The sequence below is a fragment of the Macrobrachium rosenbergii genome, chromosome 7 (genome assembly GCF_040412425.1).
Source record: "Macrobrachium rosenbergii isolate ZJJX-2024 chromosome 7, ASM4041242v1, whole genome shotgun sequence".
Taxonomy (NCBI): domain Eukaryota; kingdom Metazoa; phylum Arthropoda; class Malacostraca; order Decapoda; family Palaemonidae; genus Macrobrachium; species Macrobrachium rosenbergii.
The window spans coordinates 18,237,501-18,258,068 of NC_089747.1; the positions used below are offsets into that span (position 1 = coordinate 18,237,501).

Consider the following 20,568-nt stretch of genomic DNA (forward strand, 5'->3'; position numbering starts at 1 on the left):
ACCATATATGAATCGGCCCCTCCCCTTCGCAGACTTTATCTAATTTACTTCAAAAGAGCTGCCAGCGGCACGGGTCCTCACGCTAGTGTGCTCCTGCTGCTGCTGCTGCTGCACGATGAAAAGAATGGAGAGAGAGAGAGAGAGAGAGAGAGAGAGAGAGAGAGAGAGAGAGAGAGAGAGAGAGGCTATAACGGGGCTATGGGGTATCCTGCAATCGATAGATACCTGGGGCTATGGTTAATGGGTAAAAGTAAAGGTAGGTTCGAATGGACGGGTGGGAGGCTAACGATAATGGGGCGAACGCAGAATGGACGAGTACTCTCCTAGGCCCATTAGCAATGAATGAACAGCCGTCTTACTACTACATAAACAAGAGGGACACTGCAAGGAGAGAGGGAACGGGGCGGGGGGAGAGTTGGCAATTTCCCTATACGGAAAGCGGTGCCGAATGTGGTATCCCACCGGCTCTCATCAAATCGTTTGGGGATGTCCCTTTTATTTTAACTTTATTACGACCCCCACAGCTGACTAACCATCAGGCACATAATTTATCATCTGCTGGTCCTCGCCCAAAATTTCATTTCCCAGTGCGAGAGATCAGATCAGATCCACGTTCGGTCTCACGGAGAGAAATGTCTTGGGCCCGTCTCTGGAAAAATCTATGGTACTTCAGCTGACAGGAGAAATGAAATGTGTACCTGGAGGTTAGTCGACTGTAGTGGATCCAGCCAGGACAGAAAAGAACTCGAGGCTAACAACATCCTAAAAGGGTTGTTAAGAATCAGAATGCTGTTAGAGTCGAATATTACACACATATACAAACACACATATATATGTGTGTGTATCTATATATATACAGTATATAAATGCGCGTGTGTGTGTATTGTGCATTTGAAAGGCTCGTCATAGGATATATCTATATCTAATGAATGAACAATATTTTTTAATATTATTCAAAATGAAGAACCAATGGTGTGAAAATACCTAACAGACTAGTAACTTGCGAACCGTATTTCATTACGTCGGTAACAAGATCTCACACTCACTTGAAGCTGAGTAGAATCTCCTCCGAAATAAAAGAATGAATGGTTAACAATATCCGAGAGAGAGAGAGAGAGAGAGAGAGAGAGAGAGAGAGAGAGAGAGAGAGAGAGAGAAAAGATGATGCTGCAAGGGTACCCGAGGCCCACAGAAGTCTGTCCATAAAAGTAAACAGCAAGATTCTGCGAAAACTTGAAACCAGGATATTCGTAGATCAGAAAATAGAGATAAAGGCAAACTAGCAGAGACTGCGCATTTAGATGGATAGACTTAGCTGAGAGGTCACGGACTGAAGGAAAATATAGACCAGGTCGATGTGAAGATACTAAAGAATGCAATTGTGAATATTCAAGTGGACAAGGGAATGTAAAGATAACAAGCAACAGTAAGATACAAATGCAAGTCGGGAAAGAACAAATTAACAAGGATCTTGATCAATCAATAAGCGTTCTACTTAAGCGGAGTGGTGAAAATTCTACATGTTAAGACACACGCAATTGACCTAAACAATCCGATAGCATATATATTGATAGATATTTGTAAAATATGCAAACCAACGCTCGACTGCTACAAACTGCCTGTGTAAGTTCGCAAGAGTGTGTGTGTGTGTGTGTGTGTGTGTGTGCGTGTCTGTGTCTGCGTGAAGAAATGTAATTATGAATTTTCAGAAGGACAAAGGGATGTAAAGATAACGAGCAACATTATGATTCTTAAATAAGTCTGTAAAGAACTAATCAAGCTTATTACATTTATAAAAAAAATCATAAATGTTCAAAAACGTTCAGAAACACACAACTGATCGAAACAATCCGATAGCTTTTAAATTGACAGATATTCGTAAAACATGCTAACCAACGCTTGTCAATTACAAAATGCTTGCGTACGTTTGCATGTGTGTGTGTGTAAAGACACTACACTAAATTTCCGAGCACACAGCCTCTACACCTTTCCGGAGAGAACAAACAAGGATCGAACGTGTGAGACAAGCTCCTTTTCTCCCCTCCTCTCACGGGGTTAGAATACGCGAATAAACAAGCGCCATGTTATGGTTATCAATGAAGGTAAACATTCAAGGAATAATGAATGGGCAAAGTGTCAGCATTAATGAGATAAGGCTTAAACGTTCCCGGCGAAAAGATGGAGGATTAGGTAGATCTGGCTGGAAACGTTTTTGAGCCCTCTGCATTGTATATTTAATTTTATATTTGCTGATGAAATTTTTCAATAAAATCATAGGGGCTAAATTAAGAGAGAAAAAATATTTAGGCATGAAAAATATTAAATGCATATTTCTCCCTCATATTCTCTGAAGACATTGAATTACACAAAGGTTCTTCAACATAGAACCTAAACTGAATATTACTATCTCTCTGTTAAAAAAAGAAAAAAAAAAACGCTAATTAGCATTCGTTCAGAGTAGATGTTCCTTCTGTCTCTCCGTAGACTCTAAAGAACCTAATGTATATATATATATATATATATATATATATATATATATATATATATATATATATATATATATATATATATATATATATATATATATATATATATATATATATATATAGTATATATATATATATATATATATATATATATATATATATATAATATATATATATATATATATATATATATATATATATATATATATCACAGAGACCTCAAATATACGGAATGGTCAAAAGAGAAGATTTTTATAGCCAAGCTTTCGGAAACCCGTTTGTCTCTATCTTGAAAGAACCAAGATGGAAATAAAGAATCTACTCTGTTGAGGTCCTCTGTGTACCTCTATTTAAGCAATAACTTTATACACAGTGAATTTTGGTTATCTGGAGTATATGTGTGTGTATATACATATATATACTCTGTATGTATAGGCCTACATATAAATACAGATAGACAGATATATTCAGAAATCGAGCACCACAATTTGGAGTATATATGTGTGTGTATATACATATATATACACTGTATATATAGGCCTACATATAAATACAGATAGACAGACAGATATATTCAGAAATCGAGCACCACAATTTGGAGTATATATGTGTGTGTATATACATATATATACACTGTATATATAGGCCTACATATAAATACAGATAGACAGACAGATATATTCAGAAATCGAGCACCACAATTTGGAGTATATATGTGTGTATATATATACACTGTATATATAGGCCTACATATAAATACAGATAGACAGACATATATTCAGAAATCGAGCACCACAATTTGGAGTATATATGTGTGTATATATATACACACTGTATATATAGGCCTACATATCAATACAGATAGACAGACAGATATATTCAGAAATCGAGCACCACAGGTTCTTACTCCCTCGCAGTCGCCCAGCGCCTTATGTGACAACAACAGCCCAAAGGCGCCGTCAAATTTCCACTGAACATAAATGCCTGTATACGACAGACCAAGTGAAAGATGGAGTCGTTATGGGTGAACTGTCTGGCAATCGCTCGGTAATTACGCCTGCGTCGTGTTGTAATTACATCACTGTGAGTTAAAAACAGTAATTGGGAGAATGAGAGTAAAAAATAGAAAAAAAGAGAAAAGCAACATGAACACTTCATTACAACAAAATGTGAGGGACGATCGACGCATCTGCTGAGGAGGGTCACTTCGAATGCTGATATGTGATGAATGAATGTTCTATAATTACAAGAGTAAAAAATAAGGTGATTGTGGAGGAGGACGCTTGAATGGCTGATGCATTTGTGTAGTCAGGTAAGAAAAAGTGTACCTTAATCTAAATGAAATTGTGGCCAAACCACACTTTACAGTACTCTTACTAATACTTAACTTTCTAAACTATTCGCTACCATGGTTAGCTAGCTCTGCCCTCATTCCTCTTTCACCCATCTTACCTACCAGCTTTAAAAAAAAAAAAAAAAGTGTCACAACAACTACAGATTGTCAAGGCAAAGAAAGGGAAGATAAAATAAGGGGGAGGGCAAGAAGACGAAAGAGGAAGAGCTGACATAAGGAAAAGTAAAAGAGAGGACAGTGCAAAGAACAAGAAGAGTAAACAGTGCATAAAGAACATTATAAAAAAATGAACGAGGAAAAATTTGCAACCTGTTGCTGATGTAAATTAAACTGACATTTCTTAATCGTCTAAGTAATGGGTTTATTGATTCTGATCTCTTAGCGCAAAATATTACCTCGTATTAAACCAATTATGTACATTATTCAGTCCACGTTCTTGACTCTTGGTTTTTATTAGGCAATTCTTGTGTTGAAAATGGATTGCTTATCACCCGTTACGAAGGGGAGCCTCTTTCTTAGTGTCCTCAAACGCGTTTTATTGTTTGTTTTGGTTAATATGTCGCTTGGAAACAGTAGGCGTGGCGTAAGGCCATCTTTTATTTCCGTTTAATTCACAACAGAAGGTTGCAATTTTTTCCTCCTAATTCCATTTCATAAATGTCTGCTCATTCTCTCTTCCTCTTCGCATATCCACAGTTTCTTTGATACGTGGAATAGCAGAAGAATAACTGCATAAATATGCGATAAATAAACAAACGGACAAGTTGAAAGCGCAATTGAAAACTGACGACTTCAAGTATTACGCTCAAAATTCTTGCTTATCCCCACTGCATAACTCAGCCATACTTCTCTTAACGACTCACTGTTTGACCAGGATAGCGAAATGAAAGGAAAAACTAAAAATAAAACGCGGCTAACTATTGATGAAATTTGCGGGGTTAAGAAAGAACGGAGAAAAATAATAACTCAGACAGAACTTCTAATAATATGTTTTTACAGAAATATATCTGACATAACAAGATTTCTATCTCCCAAATGCGATTACTATCTTCGGCTCTGCCTTATTAATAGCAGTTCAGTAAATAATAATAATAATAATAATAATAATAATAATAATAATAATAATCGTGTTGTGTCTGTTTCAAGAACATCCGTCCTATAAGAAACAAAGAAAGAGAGAAATGTAAGTGTTTAAAATGCCATGACTACATTGCGTGTTTTTTATTATTATTATTATAATAATAATAATAATAATAATAATAATAATAATAATAATAATAATCGTGTTGTGTCTGTTTCAAGAACAATTTGATAGCATCCGTCCTATAAGAGAGACAAAGAGAGAGAGAAATGTAAGTGTTTAAAATGTCATGACTACACTGCGTGTTTTTAACTCCAAGGATACTGAGAAATTTGCAAATATCCATCCCCAGCAGAAACGTTTAAAAATATAGTAAACAAAAAAACATTAACAATAATTACAAAGGAACACTTGGTAATCTGCAATTAACCAACGACAGGACTGCTAAAGTGTGGAAAATATTAGCATGGTCCCATGCAAGTGTTTACAACAAATTCTCATTACACTTGGGATTGAGGATAAAATTTGCATGGTGGAAAAACACCCATAGAGTGTCACACACACACACACACACACACACACACACACACACACACACACACACATATATATATATATATATATATATATATATATATATATATATATATATATATATATATATATTATGCGTGTGTGTAATTTAATGCAAAGTTTGATAGACCAATTGCTAATTGCTCACGAAAGCTTCCTTAAGATAAACCGAACTTAAGCGCGCTTTATAAATTAAAGTCATGTAAGGTAAAATTTGTATGTAATGTTCCTTCCTGAGAGAGTAAGCACAGATCCCGATATTAGCATCTTTCATTTCACTTTCTTGCAGATTTCAAGCCCCAGTGATAGCAAGAAATAGAAATAAAAAAAAAAAAACAAACAAACAAAAGAACGATTATACTCTTGTGGTATATGGCAATAAGAAATTCAGTGAAGTGTAGCACATAAGTAAAATAATGATTTCTCGTGATCGTTGACCTTGAGGAAGACCCAAACATAAGGCTGGCAAAATTTATTTGAAACTGCAGCCATAACATAATCTGTACGTAAGCATTTTGTGTATGTATGATTGTCTCTTTTATGCCGTGGAGTCAGATATTACGATATTTCCTATAAGTTTCATGAGAGAGAGAGAGAGTTGGGTGTTTGCCACTAAAGCTGATTAAATGGTAGAAACATAACAGGATTTGGTAAAATGAAAAAGACTACCATCTCTTTACCTCATTACACCTAAACTGTGTTGACAATAGCCTGCTCAATGCAACTCGAGTGAAAGATCCTGGTTAAGTTTACCGAGATTACGTGCCAAAGCCTTATGTCAATGGCCGGAAATGGAAGACACGGACAGCATCCTTGTGACAGGTCATGGATGAAAAACATACGATTCACCAGCATAACAAGTTGCTAAAAATAACCGCGTGAGAAACTCCTTTTCAAACAGATGTCTAATTGTTCCTCGCGTTATTAAGTACGCTTCAGATCTCAAAATGATTACAAGAGAAGAGTTGCGGCAACAAATCTCAAAAAAAAGTTACATAAGAAGCAATAAAGCCGCAAGCAACATATGCGACTTTGGGTTTTGGTGTTGGCGAGAGGCAGGAATTATGATTATGATGGTCGGGTGGGGGCGGGAGGGGGAGGGTGAGGTAGTTTCAAAAGGCATGGATTATTTTTAACGTCTTGCTGGTGTAATTCAAGTGTAATTTCGAGCTGTACAGGAAGTATAGGAAACTAAGGCGAGATGAAACTTCCAGAAATCATAGCAAACATTCATTGAAACATAGTTATATCGTTACTTTCGAATAAAATAGTAAAATAACGCCAACACTAGTGTTCAGCGCGGGGAACTCGGGGGTTGATGAAGCAACGCTGGGTGTACAGCGAGAACCGGTGGAGAGAGAATACGTGGTGGGGTGAAGTAGCAAGAGGTACAAGTGGTGGAGAGAGAGGGAGAGAGAGAGAGAGAGAGAGAGAGACGGTCATGTTGGAGGGTCGGGCAAGCTGGAGGGAGGACCGCTGCTGGCTGACTCTACGAGCAGCTGCTCACTACGCAGTCATACAGAAGCAAAACTTTCATAATTTTTTCCTTTATACATCCACTACAACATTTAGAAGGTCCTATTCGAAACAGAAGCTTGAACCTAAAACTATTGGAAAGGGGGGCATTCTTAACAATCGCACGATTTTGTGCTGCATTAAAACAACCCTTCGGAGAACTGAGAAGCAACTTTAATTTATGAAAGTTGTGCGTGAATCGACAGTGTTGGCCAAGCCGTTGCATCGATCACGTCTTTCCTCCGCCGGCGTTGGAAAACCCTCAAGCCGTGCTTCGCTGCCACGGTGCGGCGAAATTATCGTACATTGCAGTGCAATTCGCGCTTTATAGGCGTTTGTAGGAAAATGAATGGTGTATGAATATGGTTTGTAATTAATCAAATCATTTGAATAACAAAAACGAGCGCATAAGCGCAGTTTGAAGGAGACAAATGTGTTTCAAACTCAGAAATCGTGCGGCTGGAGTAATACTTGTTAATGCGGCCGGTTGCGCTCTGCTGCCATCTGGCGCCCAAACCCTAAGTAACAAACAAGTTGATTATTCAGTTTGTTGGGTGTTTTCTCTTCATTTCACGCAATCCATGGATACATATCCGATGATGGAGTCTCATGAGAAAGTTTAGTGTGTCTGTAGCGTGCATTAAACAAGGCGAAAGTGAGAAAAGAGGCAAAATATGGAATAAAAAAGGCGGTTGTTGGTTGGCTGTGGGACCCCGCCACACTCCCTTGTTCAGCGCCGCACACACACTATAAGTAACACGGCAAGAGAGGCGACGCTAGACCCTTTCCCTCACTCTTTAAGTCACCAAAGTTACTGGTCAGGTGCGGGATACGTGTCTAAAATGACGTCCAAAACGTGGATCTAAGTGTAGTGAGTGATGTGAGTGCTGAAAAGTGCGGGAAATAGCCTCGTTTGGATGTGAATTGTGCAGTGATAGAACAACTGCCACTCTGGAAATCGGTTAGTCGCGCCGCGCACTTTTTGTAGTGGAAGACGAAAATGGTGCTGCTTCTGCCTCATTCTGATCAAAAGTACTGGTGTTAGGTGTTGTGTAAGTGATAGCTGAGGGTACCAGGTTGTATAAGGTGGTGGTGTATTGGTGTAGGAGTGTTGGTGGTGGTGTAGTGTTGGCGAGAAGTGTTGGTGTGTGTTGGTGACGCTCGCCTACTCTCGCCGGGCCACAGGTCTTATACGTTGGTCGATACCGGCGGCTGCTGCTCTGTTCCCTCACAACACACCCACTTATTTTATCCACCACGCCGCCTCAACGCCTTCACCTTCACGCCCACGACCATCGTATAGGTTTCCTACAACATCTACGCCCAAAGTCACACGGATCTGGAGTCCGTCAGACCCAACGAACAGGTAAATATCGAGGCTTCTTTCTGGTGTTCTGTGTATTGATGTGAGAGTGGCAACGAGTGTATGAAGCTGCTTAGAGATGATTGGGGCGGATTTTAGGAGACTCAGAGGCTCCATTTCGAAGGTGTTTAGGGTTGTCGAGGTGTTTAGGGGAGCTGTCAGGTCGACGTCGATCAGCTGATGTCACAGGACACCCATCTAGGCAGCCGCCCAGACCTAAACTTCAACCATTCGTCAGAGGGGTAATACTTGCAACCTCACGCCCATGGGTTATTGGTAATGATAATGGTGTTATGGGCGTATGTGTGGGCGTGGTGATGTGTGTAGTGGGCAGCGTGGGGTGTGTGTGAGTGTTCATCAGCTGATACCAGCATCACCCACCCCAGTTTTTGCATGGAGGGCCTGGGTGGTGGCGCTCAGGCGGGGAAGACGCAAGGGCTGGCTGGCTCGGCTGGCCTGCTAGGCGACCCGCGGTGGCGGTCAGGCGGGGAGGACACTTACCACATCCACCTCCTCTTCCAAATACTACTACACACTTTTTCTATTATTTCCACTTCATTTCCACCTTTATCACCTTTTTATCTTGCAGAATGCGATGTGTAAGGAAACCCGAAGCAGCTTTAGTCCCCAAGAAGAAAGTTATAGGAGAAGGCGAAACAAGCAAAGTTGCAATATGCATTACATGTCAATTATTTACTTTCATGTCAGGGCTTCCCTTACGCACGTGACATGTTGTAAACAATGCCAACGTGGCTCGACTAACCCAAGTCTCATAAACGTTTTTTGAGCACAGTTTTGCTCTAACTTCGTCTTAAATAGATAATAAAGAAGGGTGGGTGCTGTGGCATACGCCCTTGTTGACCAAGGAGCGAATGGTAATTGTTGATTATTAAAAGGATTGGAGGTTCTTGCCCAAAACTCCTAGCCCCCACGTGCTGTTTGGCCGCATGTGCACTCATCACACTCAACGTTTCGATTTCAGACGTTTTTCGAAGGGAAAAATTTTGAGATGGAAAATGGACGTGGTGATGGCAACATTTGGGGACGGCGGTGGTGGATGACGCCAGTCCCTCTACTCTTTGTTTGTTGAATTCTCTCCTTCCCCCACCTCGTCCCCCTCCTCTATCAACCCACCCCCCTTACCCCATTTTAACAATCAAATTCATGAAGGCACTGCGAAAGTCTTAAGGGAGTCAGGAGGTTGGGTGTCAGTAGTAAGGGTGATGGCCATTGCAAAGTCGTTTAGAAGGAAAGCGGTGCAGGGAGTGGTTGGGTGTTTCTGTGTGGATGGGGGGGTGGGAGACACGGCATGGGATGGGGTGGGTGGGGTGGTCCATGGGGTGGGGATAGGTTATGGGATAGGCCTGCGTTCTCGGTTATCTCACGTTCAACCCAGAGGCTGAGATGCCTCCTCTTTATGTATGTGTGTGTGTATTCGGGTGGTGGTGACTGTTATAGGGGGTCACGTCCAGAGCCACTGGAAATTATAGAGCCCTGGATTATATAGTGATTATTCGAAACCGCAAGTGATTCAGTGTTGATGTTAGTTATCACTGGAATTATTTCAAGTTTATATAGTTTTATGAAATAGCAAATTTAACCCAAATATCGGTGTTGTGAATTCAGATCTCTCTCATAGTGAATCTTGTATATTCATTGGCTTGTAGTGCAAGTTCTGGTGTACGTTACTACGGTGGATACTTTATTGTAGTGACCGGCGAATATTATTGGCCATTGAACGTTTAGTTTGGGGATGTTCTCAGTATGCGGCGTTTGTCATCGGACCGGTGGTAGGTAGGTAACCCCAAACAGTATTCAAATGAAAATAATGACATGGTTTTAGTTAGCGTGAAGCGATCCCTGTTTCCTTAAATATTTACTCGACGGTCATGTTCCTTACTTGGGAAAATTTTTTAGGGAAAGTCTGAGCCGTACATGGTATGAATATTAGCCTTGGTTTTCCTTATGCTGGCCAATTTCTTATATACATGTGGTAATATATATAATTGTATACAATATATATACTGTATATACACATACATTAACATCTATACTATTGGGTGGGATGGGAGAAAGCAATGTTACTTGACCATAATATGTATTGTAGAAGTAAATCGCTCTCCATAGTGGTGATTTTTTATACATACATTTCGTCATTATTCTTCTTATCATTGATGTGCTGTTTTCTTCAGAAGTAATTTTGTTCTTGTGAAACTTTAATTGGAAACCAGTGCAGTGTTATATCGCCATCGGTAGTTACAGGTAGCCTAAATGTGCGGTGTGCGGGAAGCCTTTGTGTCGCTAGCGAAATCGACGGTAGCGTTGTAAATGGACTTGGAGGGAACCAGAGTGACAGAACCTCGCAAAGGGAATTTATTTCGCTAGTTGGTGTATTTGTGGAAGGCTGTGAAGACTCCGAATCCAGGAAAAAGTGCTAGGCTACATTCTGAAAAAGGTGGCAGCAGTGGGTTTCGGAACAGACCTATAGTATATTCAGTCTACCCGGCCGTGCATGAGTTTTATACAGTGCTCGCGTTGAACTCGACAGTTAATACAACTGTTAGTTCATATCCTTTTGACGTTTATTCATACTCATATACCTAGATGTGAAGGCTTCTGTGAAAGGCCGATGTGTCAGCTCGACAAATGTAGATGGATGTTTGCTTAACGATCATACCGTGAAGATTCCCGTCCCGGCACAGCGAAATGACATACGGAAAATCGCGTTCCTATTTTGTCTGATGTTTTGATTTATGATGGGGCGCATTACGTATACTAAAGCGATATATATATATATATATATATATATATATATATATATATATATATATATATATATATATATATATATATATATATATATATATATATAATCTACAGATATATTTAAATCAGCGCTCGTGATTGGAGTACGCGAAAGTGAGTAAAATTGGTTAGGGTGAAAAATGGTGTAATTATTTACACATCGCAAACATTGTGTACACAATGTACATGTAATTAAGATTACTTATCATTGTTACTGATATTCGTGCGTAATTAGGAGTTTTAGTAGTGTCTGGGCCACCGAAAGTGACATATGTGCATGACAAGCCATAATAAAAAAAAATATGGAAAATATGTAATGGTTTGACAGTGTTGTTAATTCTCACGCTAATTATACGAAAAATGCTTTATGCCGTAGAAGAATTGTTTATTTTTCCAGTGTTTTTTTTCCGAGTGAACTTTTTATGAATGCGACAAACGTATATGGTGGGACCTACTATTTGGTGTTATGTTTGTGTAAAGTGTTGGAAAATTTGTGTGCTAGGAGCGCGTTCTTAAGATAATTAGTTTGTACGATATCGCTTGAATTTGTAAATTAGTTTGTGCGGTATCGCTTGTATTTGTAGCATAGACTCTCCCTTGTGCTGGCGTGTGTGATTGTTGGCGGCGCGCTAGTGTGTAGCGATCGCTGCAACGTAGGTGGAGCTCCGCGCCGCCCAAGCGGCCGGTTTTCCGCCATAATGTTATTTGTACCTTATAAATGTATATAAAGGTGGGCTATAGGTGTCATTACGGGCTGCCCTATGAGCAAGAGCCCGTGCTGGCATAGAGCCAGCTCAATCAAAAACTACAACAATAATAATATAGGTGTTTTCCCTTGCTGTTCGGTGCCTCGTGAAAAGGTATATTGGCTATAGGTGTTATTACGGGCTGCCCTATGAGCAAAGCCCTTGCTGGCATAAAGCCAGCTCAGTTAAAAACAACAACAACAACATCAACACTAGATGTTTTTTTTTTTCCTTGCTGTTCTGTGCCTCTTGAGAAAGTTTTTCGTATAGCCTATCTTTATTGAATTACGGTTCTCAAAGCCCTCCGGATATTATAACCATATTTCTCCTTGAAATACAGTATTAGATTATAGCGGTTCGGTTGCAGGTTTTGGTTTATTTGGGCAAAGGAGATTTTGGGGGTCTCGTCTCGAAATTGTACTTGGTTAGTGAAGCATATAGTGCCCTTATCTTTTATTTTCTGCCGTAGTGTAACAGACACTAGCATTCATATATATATATATATATATATATATATATATATATATATATATATATATATATATATATATATATTATATACATACTGTATATATATATATACATACGTACATACATACACATGAGCACACACTTTCATAGTAACGGAAGTGAAGGTGTCTATATTTTTTTGTTAAGTGTTGGTTTAGTAAACCAGATGAATAATTTGCACCATCCACTAAATTTTTTTTTTTTTACTGAACCCTTTCATAAAACCGAATACTGTTAGGTCTGATATGTAGCTGGATTTCATGTAGCCTAGGCTAGTATGATAAGCGTGGAAATTAAATGTTAATGAATTCGTACACAGACCAGAGTATTAGATGAACTTTTTGAGATTTCAGTTTCATGCAAAGCTTTTGAAACTCATCTCCCCTTTGTACTTGTTAGCCTGCCTTCTGAAAGCTGAGACTCCATGCACACCGGTGTTTGTTTAATTCAGAGTTTGCGAAATCAGTATGTAAAGGGTTACTGTAGTTATGGGCTGCGTGGGTTCAACTTGATGTTGACACTGGTACTACACCGCATATAGTACTGTACAGTCCCTTCCAGTGTGAGCACGCTTATGAATGTGACTCGAATGTGGTTACGTGAATAGCTTTTATCGCCGATTTCCCACCGTAGGTCAATGACATTTTATCTGTAATGTGTTAATTTCAGGCATTGTTAATGTGTTTACGAAAGTGAGTAGTACTGTAACGTGCGCACGAAAGTATAGATAATTTTTTCTACTGTATAGTGGTCACCTAGCTTTGAGTGGCATAGAAAAAAAAGGGCATCTTTTCAACGAAATGATCCTATCCGGCATCGTTCGAGTAGTTGTCGCCATGACTGGAGACTTAGGGGTGGAGGAGAATCTGATATTGTGAAGATGGGCTTTTAGTGTTAAGTGGATCTTAATGGATGAGCTTTATTTCAGAGTGCTAAGCCCGACGAGAAATTTAGATTATGTGCCATCGGTTTTATTGGAAAATAAGGCGACCCAAAGTTTTTTGGGAACTAGAATGACCGTTGCTAGTCGGCAGTGGCGGTTAGTGATATTAGTGCACTGCCAGCGCTAGTTGACACACAAATTGGTGGGAGAATTCTGAACGTTTTGGCCAAATAATGCTTGTTTGACAAAGACAGTTTCATACCCATTGATGCCGAAAATGGCATTTACTACTAATTCCTATTGATATTTTTAATTTTTATGAGTTATGTAATTTTCAAGGCATTAGCTTAGTACAATATGTTCCATAGCCTAGTTTTTTTATTATTACTGAAATCGCATGGCCATAAGATGAACGATATATGGTCAACCGCCCCCCTTCCCCGAGCTTTCCGGCTTGCGTCTATGTGCGAGAGAAGAGCTGTTCACCACGTGGTATCGCTTGATTTGATAGTATAATTTGGCCCTCTAAGGATAAACAAGGGCGACTGGGGATTGATGTTTATTGTAATGTGTTGGCGAGAATGTTGGCGTTGGGGTGTCCGGTATCGCTCCGGGTTATAAAGGGTTGTAAAGGCGAGCGCTAAGGAATTAAATGGTTTAGGTCAGTGGACTGTGTGAAGTGAGCTTTCACAGCGGAATCATTAAATATAGTGACGACGACGACGACGACTGGGCTAATAGCTGAGGAGGAGGAGTAGGGGGTGTCGGCCAGGGTCTATCACAAGGGGGTGGGGATTGGGGGATAGGTGTCGGAAAGATCTTTCGCTCCCCCTCCCCTCCTATCCTCTTCTACCTACCTAGTAATAGGGGGCAAGGTCATGTTTGTGATAACGTTCCCACGCTATTATTGCCTCAACGTTTCAGCTATTGCATTTATGCAAATGCCTCCTGTGTGGGTGCATTTGGTTCGGCTGCGGTGTTGGCCTTCTCGAAAGTGTATTTTATCAGTTGTCACATCGTCTTGTGAGGTATTGGGATTTGGTGATTGTTTTTAATTAGAATTTTTTGTTGACGTGGTTTCAGTTTATGAATTTGGTTGCTGGCCTTTGGCGATCTTCTGGCTTATGCCTTTTTTTATAGGCTACTCTCTTGTTATTGCGAGCCAGGTGTGTGTGTGTTTGTTTTTTTTCTGCTGGTGTGTGTTTTTTTGGGAGGTTGATAATGTCATGTATTTAGTGGTTTAAATTTGTACTGACTTTGGCAAGTTACAAGTTTGCGATTAAGTCTCCGTTTTTATTATTTTTGCTGTGTGGTGTTTATCTTTGTATTTAGGCTGTTTTTAGACTGGGCCTCCGGAGTTGGGCTTGTTCTAATTTTCATGATGTTTAGGGTTATCATATGTAAAGGAATTTTATAACTTTTGATGGGCCTTTTCGTCTGGAAAATAGATAACTTGAATTTTTCTCAACTGGTTATCCTTACTCTGTCGATACAGGTTAGTTAAATTGCAGTATTGTAAGTTTAGGAGTGAACGGTTAGTAAGTAAACTAGAAATTTAAGGAAGTTCTGCAGTTTGTTTACTTGAAAAGTGAAAGCTGTAACATGTATTTCTTTCTTGGATATTGGCCAATAGTGATATTCGTATGCCCCCTCCCCCCCTCCGCCCCTCCGGAAAAAGGGAGAGGATAAGGAAGCGTAGTGGTACGGTACGGTATATAGATTTTAGTGTACGAATATTTTTGAATGCTGCTACATCCTAATGAGTTTGAAATATAAATCCTTATCTTCTTTCAAATTAGCAGTTGTTTGAAAATAAGAGGTAAGGAACAGTGTCAATGGCAATTTTTTTTCCCTCCTAATTTCTATAACCGCTTAAAACAATTAACTATGAGGCATGTTACTGACTTAACAATAATAACAGTATTTCAAGGCGAAGACCATTTCATCAGTAAAAGTTGTAGGCAACTAGTTCCTCGATCTTGCCCCCCCCCCCTTCCTCCCTTCATTTTTTTTGTAACATTTCTTTTATCCACGTGAGGGATGCGAGTGAAACCAGAGATTTACCGATGACCTTGGTGCTCAGTGCCCTTGAAATACAAGCTAGAATGGTGATCTGAGGTTTTTGTTTGTTTTGAAAAAAAAATAAAAAAAAATTATAAAACCCCAGCTGTAGGAGGAAAAATATGAACAGAAATATTTACCTTAATAATCACTCTCTCTATTGAAGGGTAGTGTCATGTTGACCTTTCTGGTGAGATCGTGTTGTAAGATTACTGTCATTAGCGACTTGTCGAGATGAAAATGTACCAAGAAAAATTAAACACCTTGAGGGAATGCGTCTTGTCATGTTTGTTTGGAACCGGTTTTTTTGGTGTTACGCTGTGTAGGCATAATGTATTCAGAGCCAGTCCTGGAATACCATAGGGTCTCATTTTTGTACTTAGGGTTGAACTCCTGGGTAATTATTCTCTCTCTCTCTCTCTCTCTCTCTCTCTCTCTCTCTCTCTCTCTCTCTCACACACACACACACACACACACACACACACACACACACACACACACACACACACACACACACACACACACACACACACACAAGGATTAGAATACTCTTGAGTCCTTTCTTGTTGCACAGGAAGCCGGCAGCCGGCATTGTTATTGATAGTGTGCTGGCCAAGTTCTCTGGATATACAGATAGTCAGGTTTTCAGAGATTAGAAGAAGCGTGGCAGTGTCAGTAACCCTCAGTTTGGCGCTGGCGCCAGAAATTTCCAGTACTGTAAATCGTAATGTGTGGGTGATTGAATATCTTCCTGTGCTTTTTGCAGAGGTCTCCATGATAGCAGATCTAAATACATGTACCATCAAAAGTGTGGGGAATGCATAAGCAAGAATGGTAGTTGAATAACCACGGTGGGGTAAATCGTATATATAACATTTGGTACAGATACAATCTATTGTCAGATATTTACCTCGATTATGGATAGTCATCCAGTTTAGTTGTACTTTCTGCTCTCTTAAGTTTGACTATTTGTTTCTCGAAACATTTGGGTTTTGTGTTGCCCCATTTCTGAAGGCGAATTATAAAACTTGGCTCTCAAAAAGTACGTTATTGGTATCTTTCAGTGTACGACGGTAACTTTTGGATATTTTAGCTTAATGACCTATAGTCAAGTTATAATTTGGGAGTTCTATCCATGGTCGATGTTTCGGTTAAATGTTATACACAGGTTATGTTTCTTGCGTTGCATAGCTTGACCTGTTTCGAAGACTGTTATTCCTGATGTTGGTTATGTTGGCCTAGATAGCTTATGTGTACGGTCGGGAATTTTTATCTATGCTTTAAGGAATGGATTTACGTAGCATTTTCAAAATTTCGTTTTTGGATTGATTGTGGAGCTTCCGGTTTGGGTTTTAAATGTGCATCTACGGTATATTTGTTGGATGTATAGTATTCTGTAGAGAGGGCTATCCAGTGGGCGATGATGGTATTCGTTGCCACGTCGGATTATCTTTTTAACCACCTTGTTTTAAAGGTTCTGTGTTGAAGAAGGAAGTGTGTTTTGAATACAAGATACCATAGTTAACCATAACGTTGCGCGTGAAAAGATTGATTTAAGACAAACTCGATGACATTAACATTTTTTGGGTGTGATAAACAGTCTTGCGTTAGCCCAACAAACTGACCATGGTTTGTGTACAAACAAAATTATTTGTCCCGAATGAATGGCGTAGAGTAGGGAAGGAATAAGATTAAAACCGCAGGTGTCATTCGTAAACCTTTTAGTTTACCAGCGTCTTCACGGTCATGTGAAAGTGAACACGGTATTTTATCATCCACATCAAGTGAAGTTGATTTACCAATATAGAAAGAGGCATAGTTTTAACAGTTCGTATAACGGGGTCGGAAGAACAACCACAACCTCATTGTAATGGCAGTGAGAGCGATATTAACTAGCAAGTCTGGGATAAACGGGATGGGGAGGGGGAGGGGTTAAGAGGTCGAATTCTTGGAAGCATTGCGGCTTCCTTTGGCTTTGTAACATGTGTAGTGATTTCACCAAGGATGAAGGCCTCGCTTTTTTGCATATATATTTGTTTGCCTGCTTTTAGATTGAATCCGTCTTGTACAGTATATTGTTTGGTTGTGTGTTTTTGTGTAAGCATTGTCGCTGCAGTTTCCATCAGTTTGGGTATGTGATATTTTTATATGCAGTGCCATTGAGCGTGGCAGCATTAATTTTGACTGGATATTAGCAGGAAGAACATTTACCGTAACCCGGTTTAGATTGTAGACGTGACATGGATTTTTGAGAAATTAGATTTGTTCGTGTAATTACTAGTTGGTTTACACCCGTGTGCAAGATACATGGACCCTGGACACACACACACACACACACACACACACACAGTATATCTCCAGGGTCCATGTATCATGCACCAGGGTGTAAACCAACTAGTAATTACAAGAACATATATCTAAATATTAAAATAAATCCAAATTATGTATATATATATATATATATATATATATATATATATATATATAATTATGAATATATATATCAGGTGCTCTGTAACTTCCATTATCATTTAAGTCAGTGTGGTTTGGTTATAAGAGTTAGACGCTTTTGCTGTACTCTCTCAACCGCACAAGGTTGGAGCTGTCTTCCCAGTGTGGCCATTGTAATGCTTTGGCCTTACCTGAAGGCCTCTGTCATTTCAAGCAAGTCTCTCTCTCCCACACTAAATTTCTTTCTAGCATTTTCTCTTATCGTTGGCATGAACTCATTAATATGAATGACTTGTATTTTAATTTTGACGTTTAGACTCGTTCTGTATTTTTGGGCAAGGAAAGGGAAAGTACAGAAGCTTTGTAAATCAAACCCAATTACCAAAGAATTTTTCCCTTTAGGGTGGTGGTACCATGGAAGGGTACAGTCTTCCGGTTTCTCAGTAAATACTGAGGGATGTAGTTGATGGTTCCATATCGCTTTCCAGGACCCATGCAGACGCTGGTCCCTAGGCTATATGAAGTTGGGCTGACTTCTTGGTGTTTAGCCGGCAACTGATTGCAAATTCGAAGGTGGGCGGTGGTGTCCCTACATCCTACTAAATAAAAAAAAGAAAAATAGAGGGTAGCACCTGAGTCCCGTTTGGGGAAATACTTATCAGAGTCCTTATCTTGCCCACTACTAAGTAACTGCCCTTGTGACGAGGAACAACAATGCTCCTGGGGGATCAAAGGAATCAGACCAGCGTGGTTTACGAATTTAAATGTTCAAAGGTCTGGTGTAAGCCTCTAGACAACCGTGAACACACGAGTTTAATCCGTTATAAGTAGTGGGCCCCTACACCCAATATTTTGCTTAGCCTATGTATATTAGCAAAAGTCTCCTCTAAAATGCCTTATAACAGACACTGGAGTACTTCACCAGGAGGATGGCTATGTAAATATTTATATGAAGTAAATGTATTAAACATTATTTGTCAAGTCCTGCACCACTGTACCTCTCATTGATGAAAAATGTCACAAGTCAGTAAAAAAGATGCAACACTTAAGAATAAGAGCTTGTTTGGGCTTCTATCCCCCACACATGTCTTCGTCCAATCTCTCGTTTTCCGAGACATTCAAATATCCGTTTCTGCAGTTAGGCTGTTTTAGGGGACTAGAAATCATCTGAAGCAAGTTTGAGGAAAATCTTTGCAGATCAGTGTTTAGAGCAGGCTGGATGTAAGGAAGGAAACATACTTTTAGGCCTTCTGGCTTTGTCAGTTCACTGGAAGAACAGTTAACCTGGATGTATCGTTGTAAAGAATAAAATAAATCCATTGCTCCAATTTTCCTGTTTTGAACAGATTATGTACTCAGTTTTACATTGTGGCCTAAATATGCTGAACTTTCTTCCTTTATAGGTAGGAAGTTATTCTTTCAAAACGCTTGTCGTTTGTCTCGAGACAGCTACTTCCGAATAAGTTCATGGAGTAAAGGCAGTTGTCATTGAATAGAGAATTACGCTCTCTCTCTCTCTCTCTCTCTCTCTCTCTCTCTCTCTCTCTCTCTCTCTCTCTCTCTCTCTCTCTCTCTCTCTCTCTGCTTCTTCTGTAAATGCCAGTAAGGTAAGCGTAATTGCCAATACTGATTTGGAATCCTAAGTCATAAAGCAGGATGTAAAGCCAGCGGTGAACATTAGTTTTCAGTCCTAATGTATGTCAGGATTGTTTTGACGGATACGTTTGTTGTAATTCACAAGGTTTAGTGAAAGTATCAAGCCTTCAATAACTGCTCTTTTAGGAACTGTTGTTATGCCTTATGTGAAGAAGAGTTGCTGGTTTCATGTGTGGATCATTATGCACCTGGTTATTGTGTAAATTCAGGTACCTTTTCACTGTGTAGGGAAAATAGAGCAAATGTTAATCAACTTTTGTTTTTCGACAAATAATTTCAATTCAGGCATATCCTTTAATAAACCACGGGTTTTAAGTTTGTGCTTTGTTGCTCTTATCAGTGTTTACCGCATTTTGTGTAGCTGTTATGGGTGTAAGGGAAACGCTTTCTAAATCAGAACCCTTCATCTCAAGTGCTTAATAGTCCCGTTTCAGGAGGTTCTTGCTTTTGTGTAGCGCATTTTGTAATTGTTCTGATTGTATTCCGAATTTCCAAATTAAAAAAAATATATATAATTTTTCCAAGTTGAAAATTCGGAATATATATATATATATAATTAAATACACCTTGATTTTTATTAAACTGAAACCTGTCGTTGACCTTGAAAGAAGTTGTAACTGCTCAAGTGGCGTATTCACCGTAGCATTGGTGTCTGGACACGTGGGACGACCACCATCTGATTTTTACTCGAGTTTAAATCCATAGTTACTTAACCGGTCTGGTGGGGGAGGGGTTTTGTTTTGGTTGCTTCAGAGGTTGAGGGGAGGGGTAGTGGTAGTATTACACAATGTGACGAAAGGGGTGGGGAAGGGGTGAGGAGGTCCTCGGTATGCTTGATGGAGCTGCCGCCAGTGATATTGGTATATTTTATCTTTTGACCTTTTAAAGTTAGGGACGTCTTGGAGGGAATCGTGAATTTTGCATTTTAGGAGAATTTACCCCTTCGCAAGCCTCTCTCTCTCTCTCTCTCTCTCTCTCTCTCTCTCTCTCTCTCTCTCTCTCTCAAAACTTGGGCAGTGAATGATTTTAGAACTTTTTTCCGTGTCGTGCTTAGCTCGACAAGTTGGAGTTGCCAAGGGAATGT

General features: G+C 39.6%; 1 protein-coding gene across 38 annotated transcripts in view; it reads left to right on the top strand.

The window, feature by feature from the left end:
- The first annotated feature begins 6,824 nt into the window (after positions 1–6,824).
- The window catches only part of osa (trithorax group protein osa), a 106,620-nt gene continuing 92,876 nt past the window's right edge, over positions 6,825–20,568 (top strand). For 18 of the 38 annotated variants that reach the window (XM_067106708.1, XM_067106710.1, XM_067106711.1 and 15 more), the window contains exon 1: positions 6,903–8,375. The gene's annotated coding sequence lies outside the window, so the exon portion shown is untranslated. Of the gene's footprint in view, positions 8,376–9,766; positions 10,163–20,568 lie in introns of those variants that run through there. The other 20 variants (XM_067106740.1, XM_067106713.1, XM_067106726.1 and 17 more) reach the window with 4 other exon arrangements.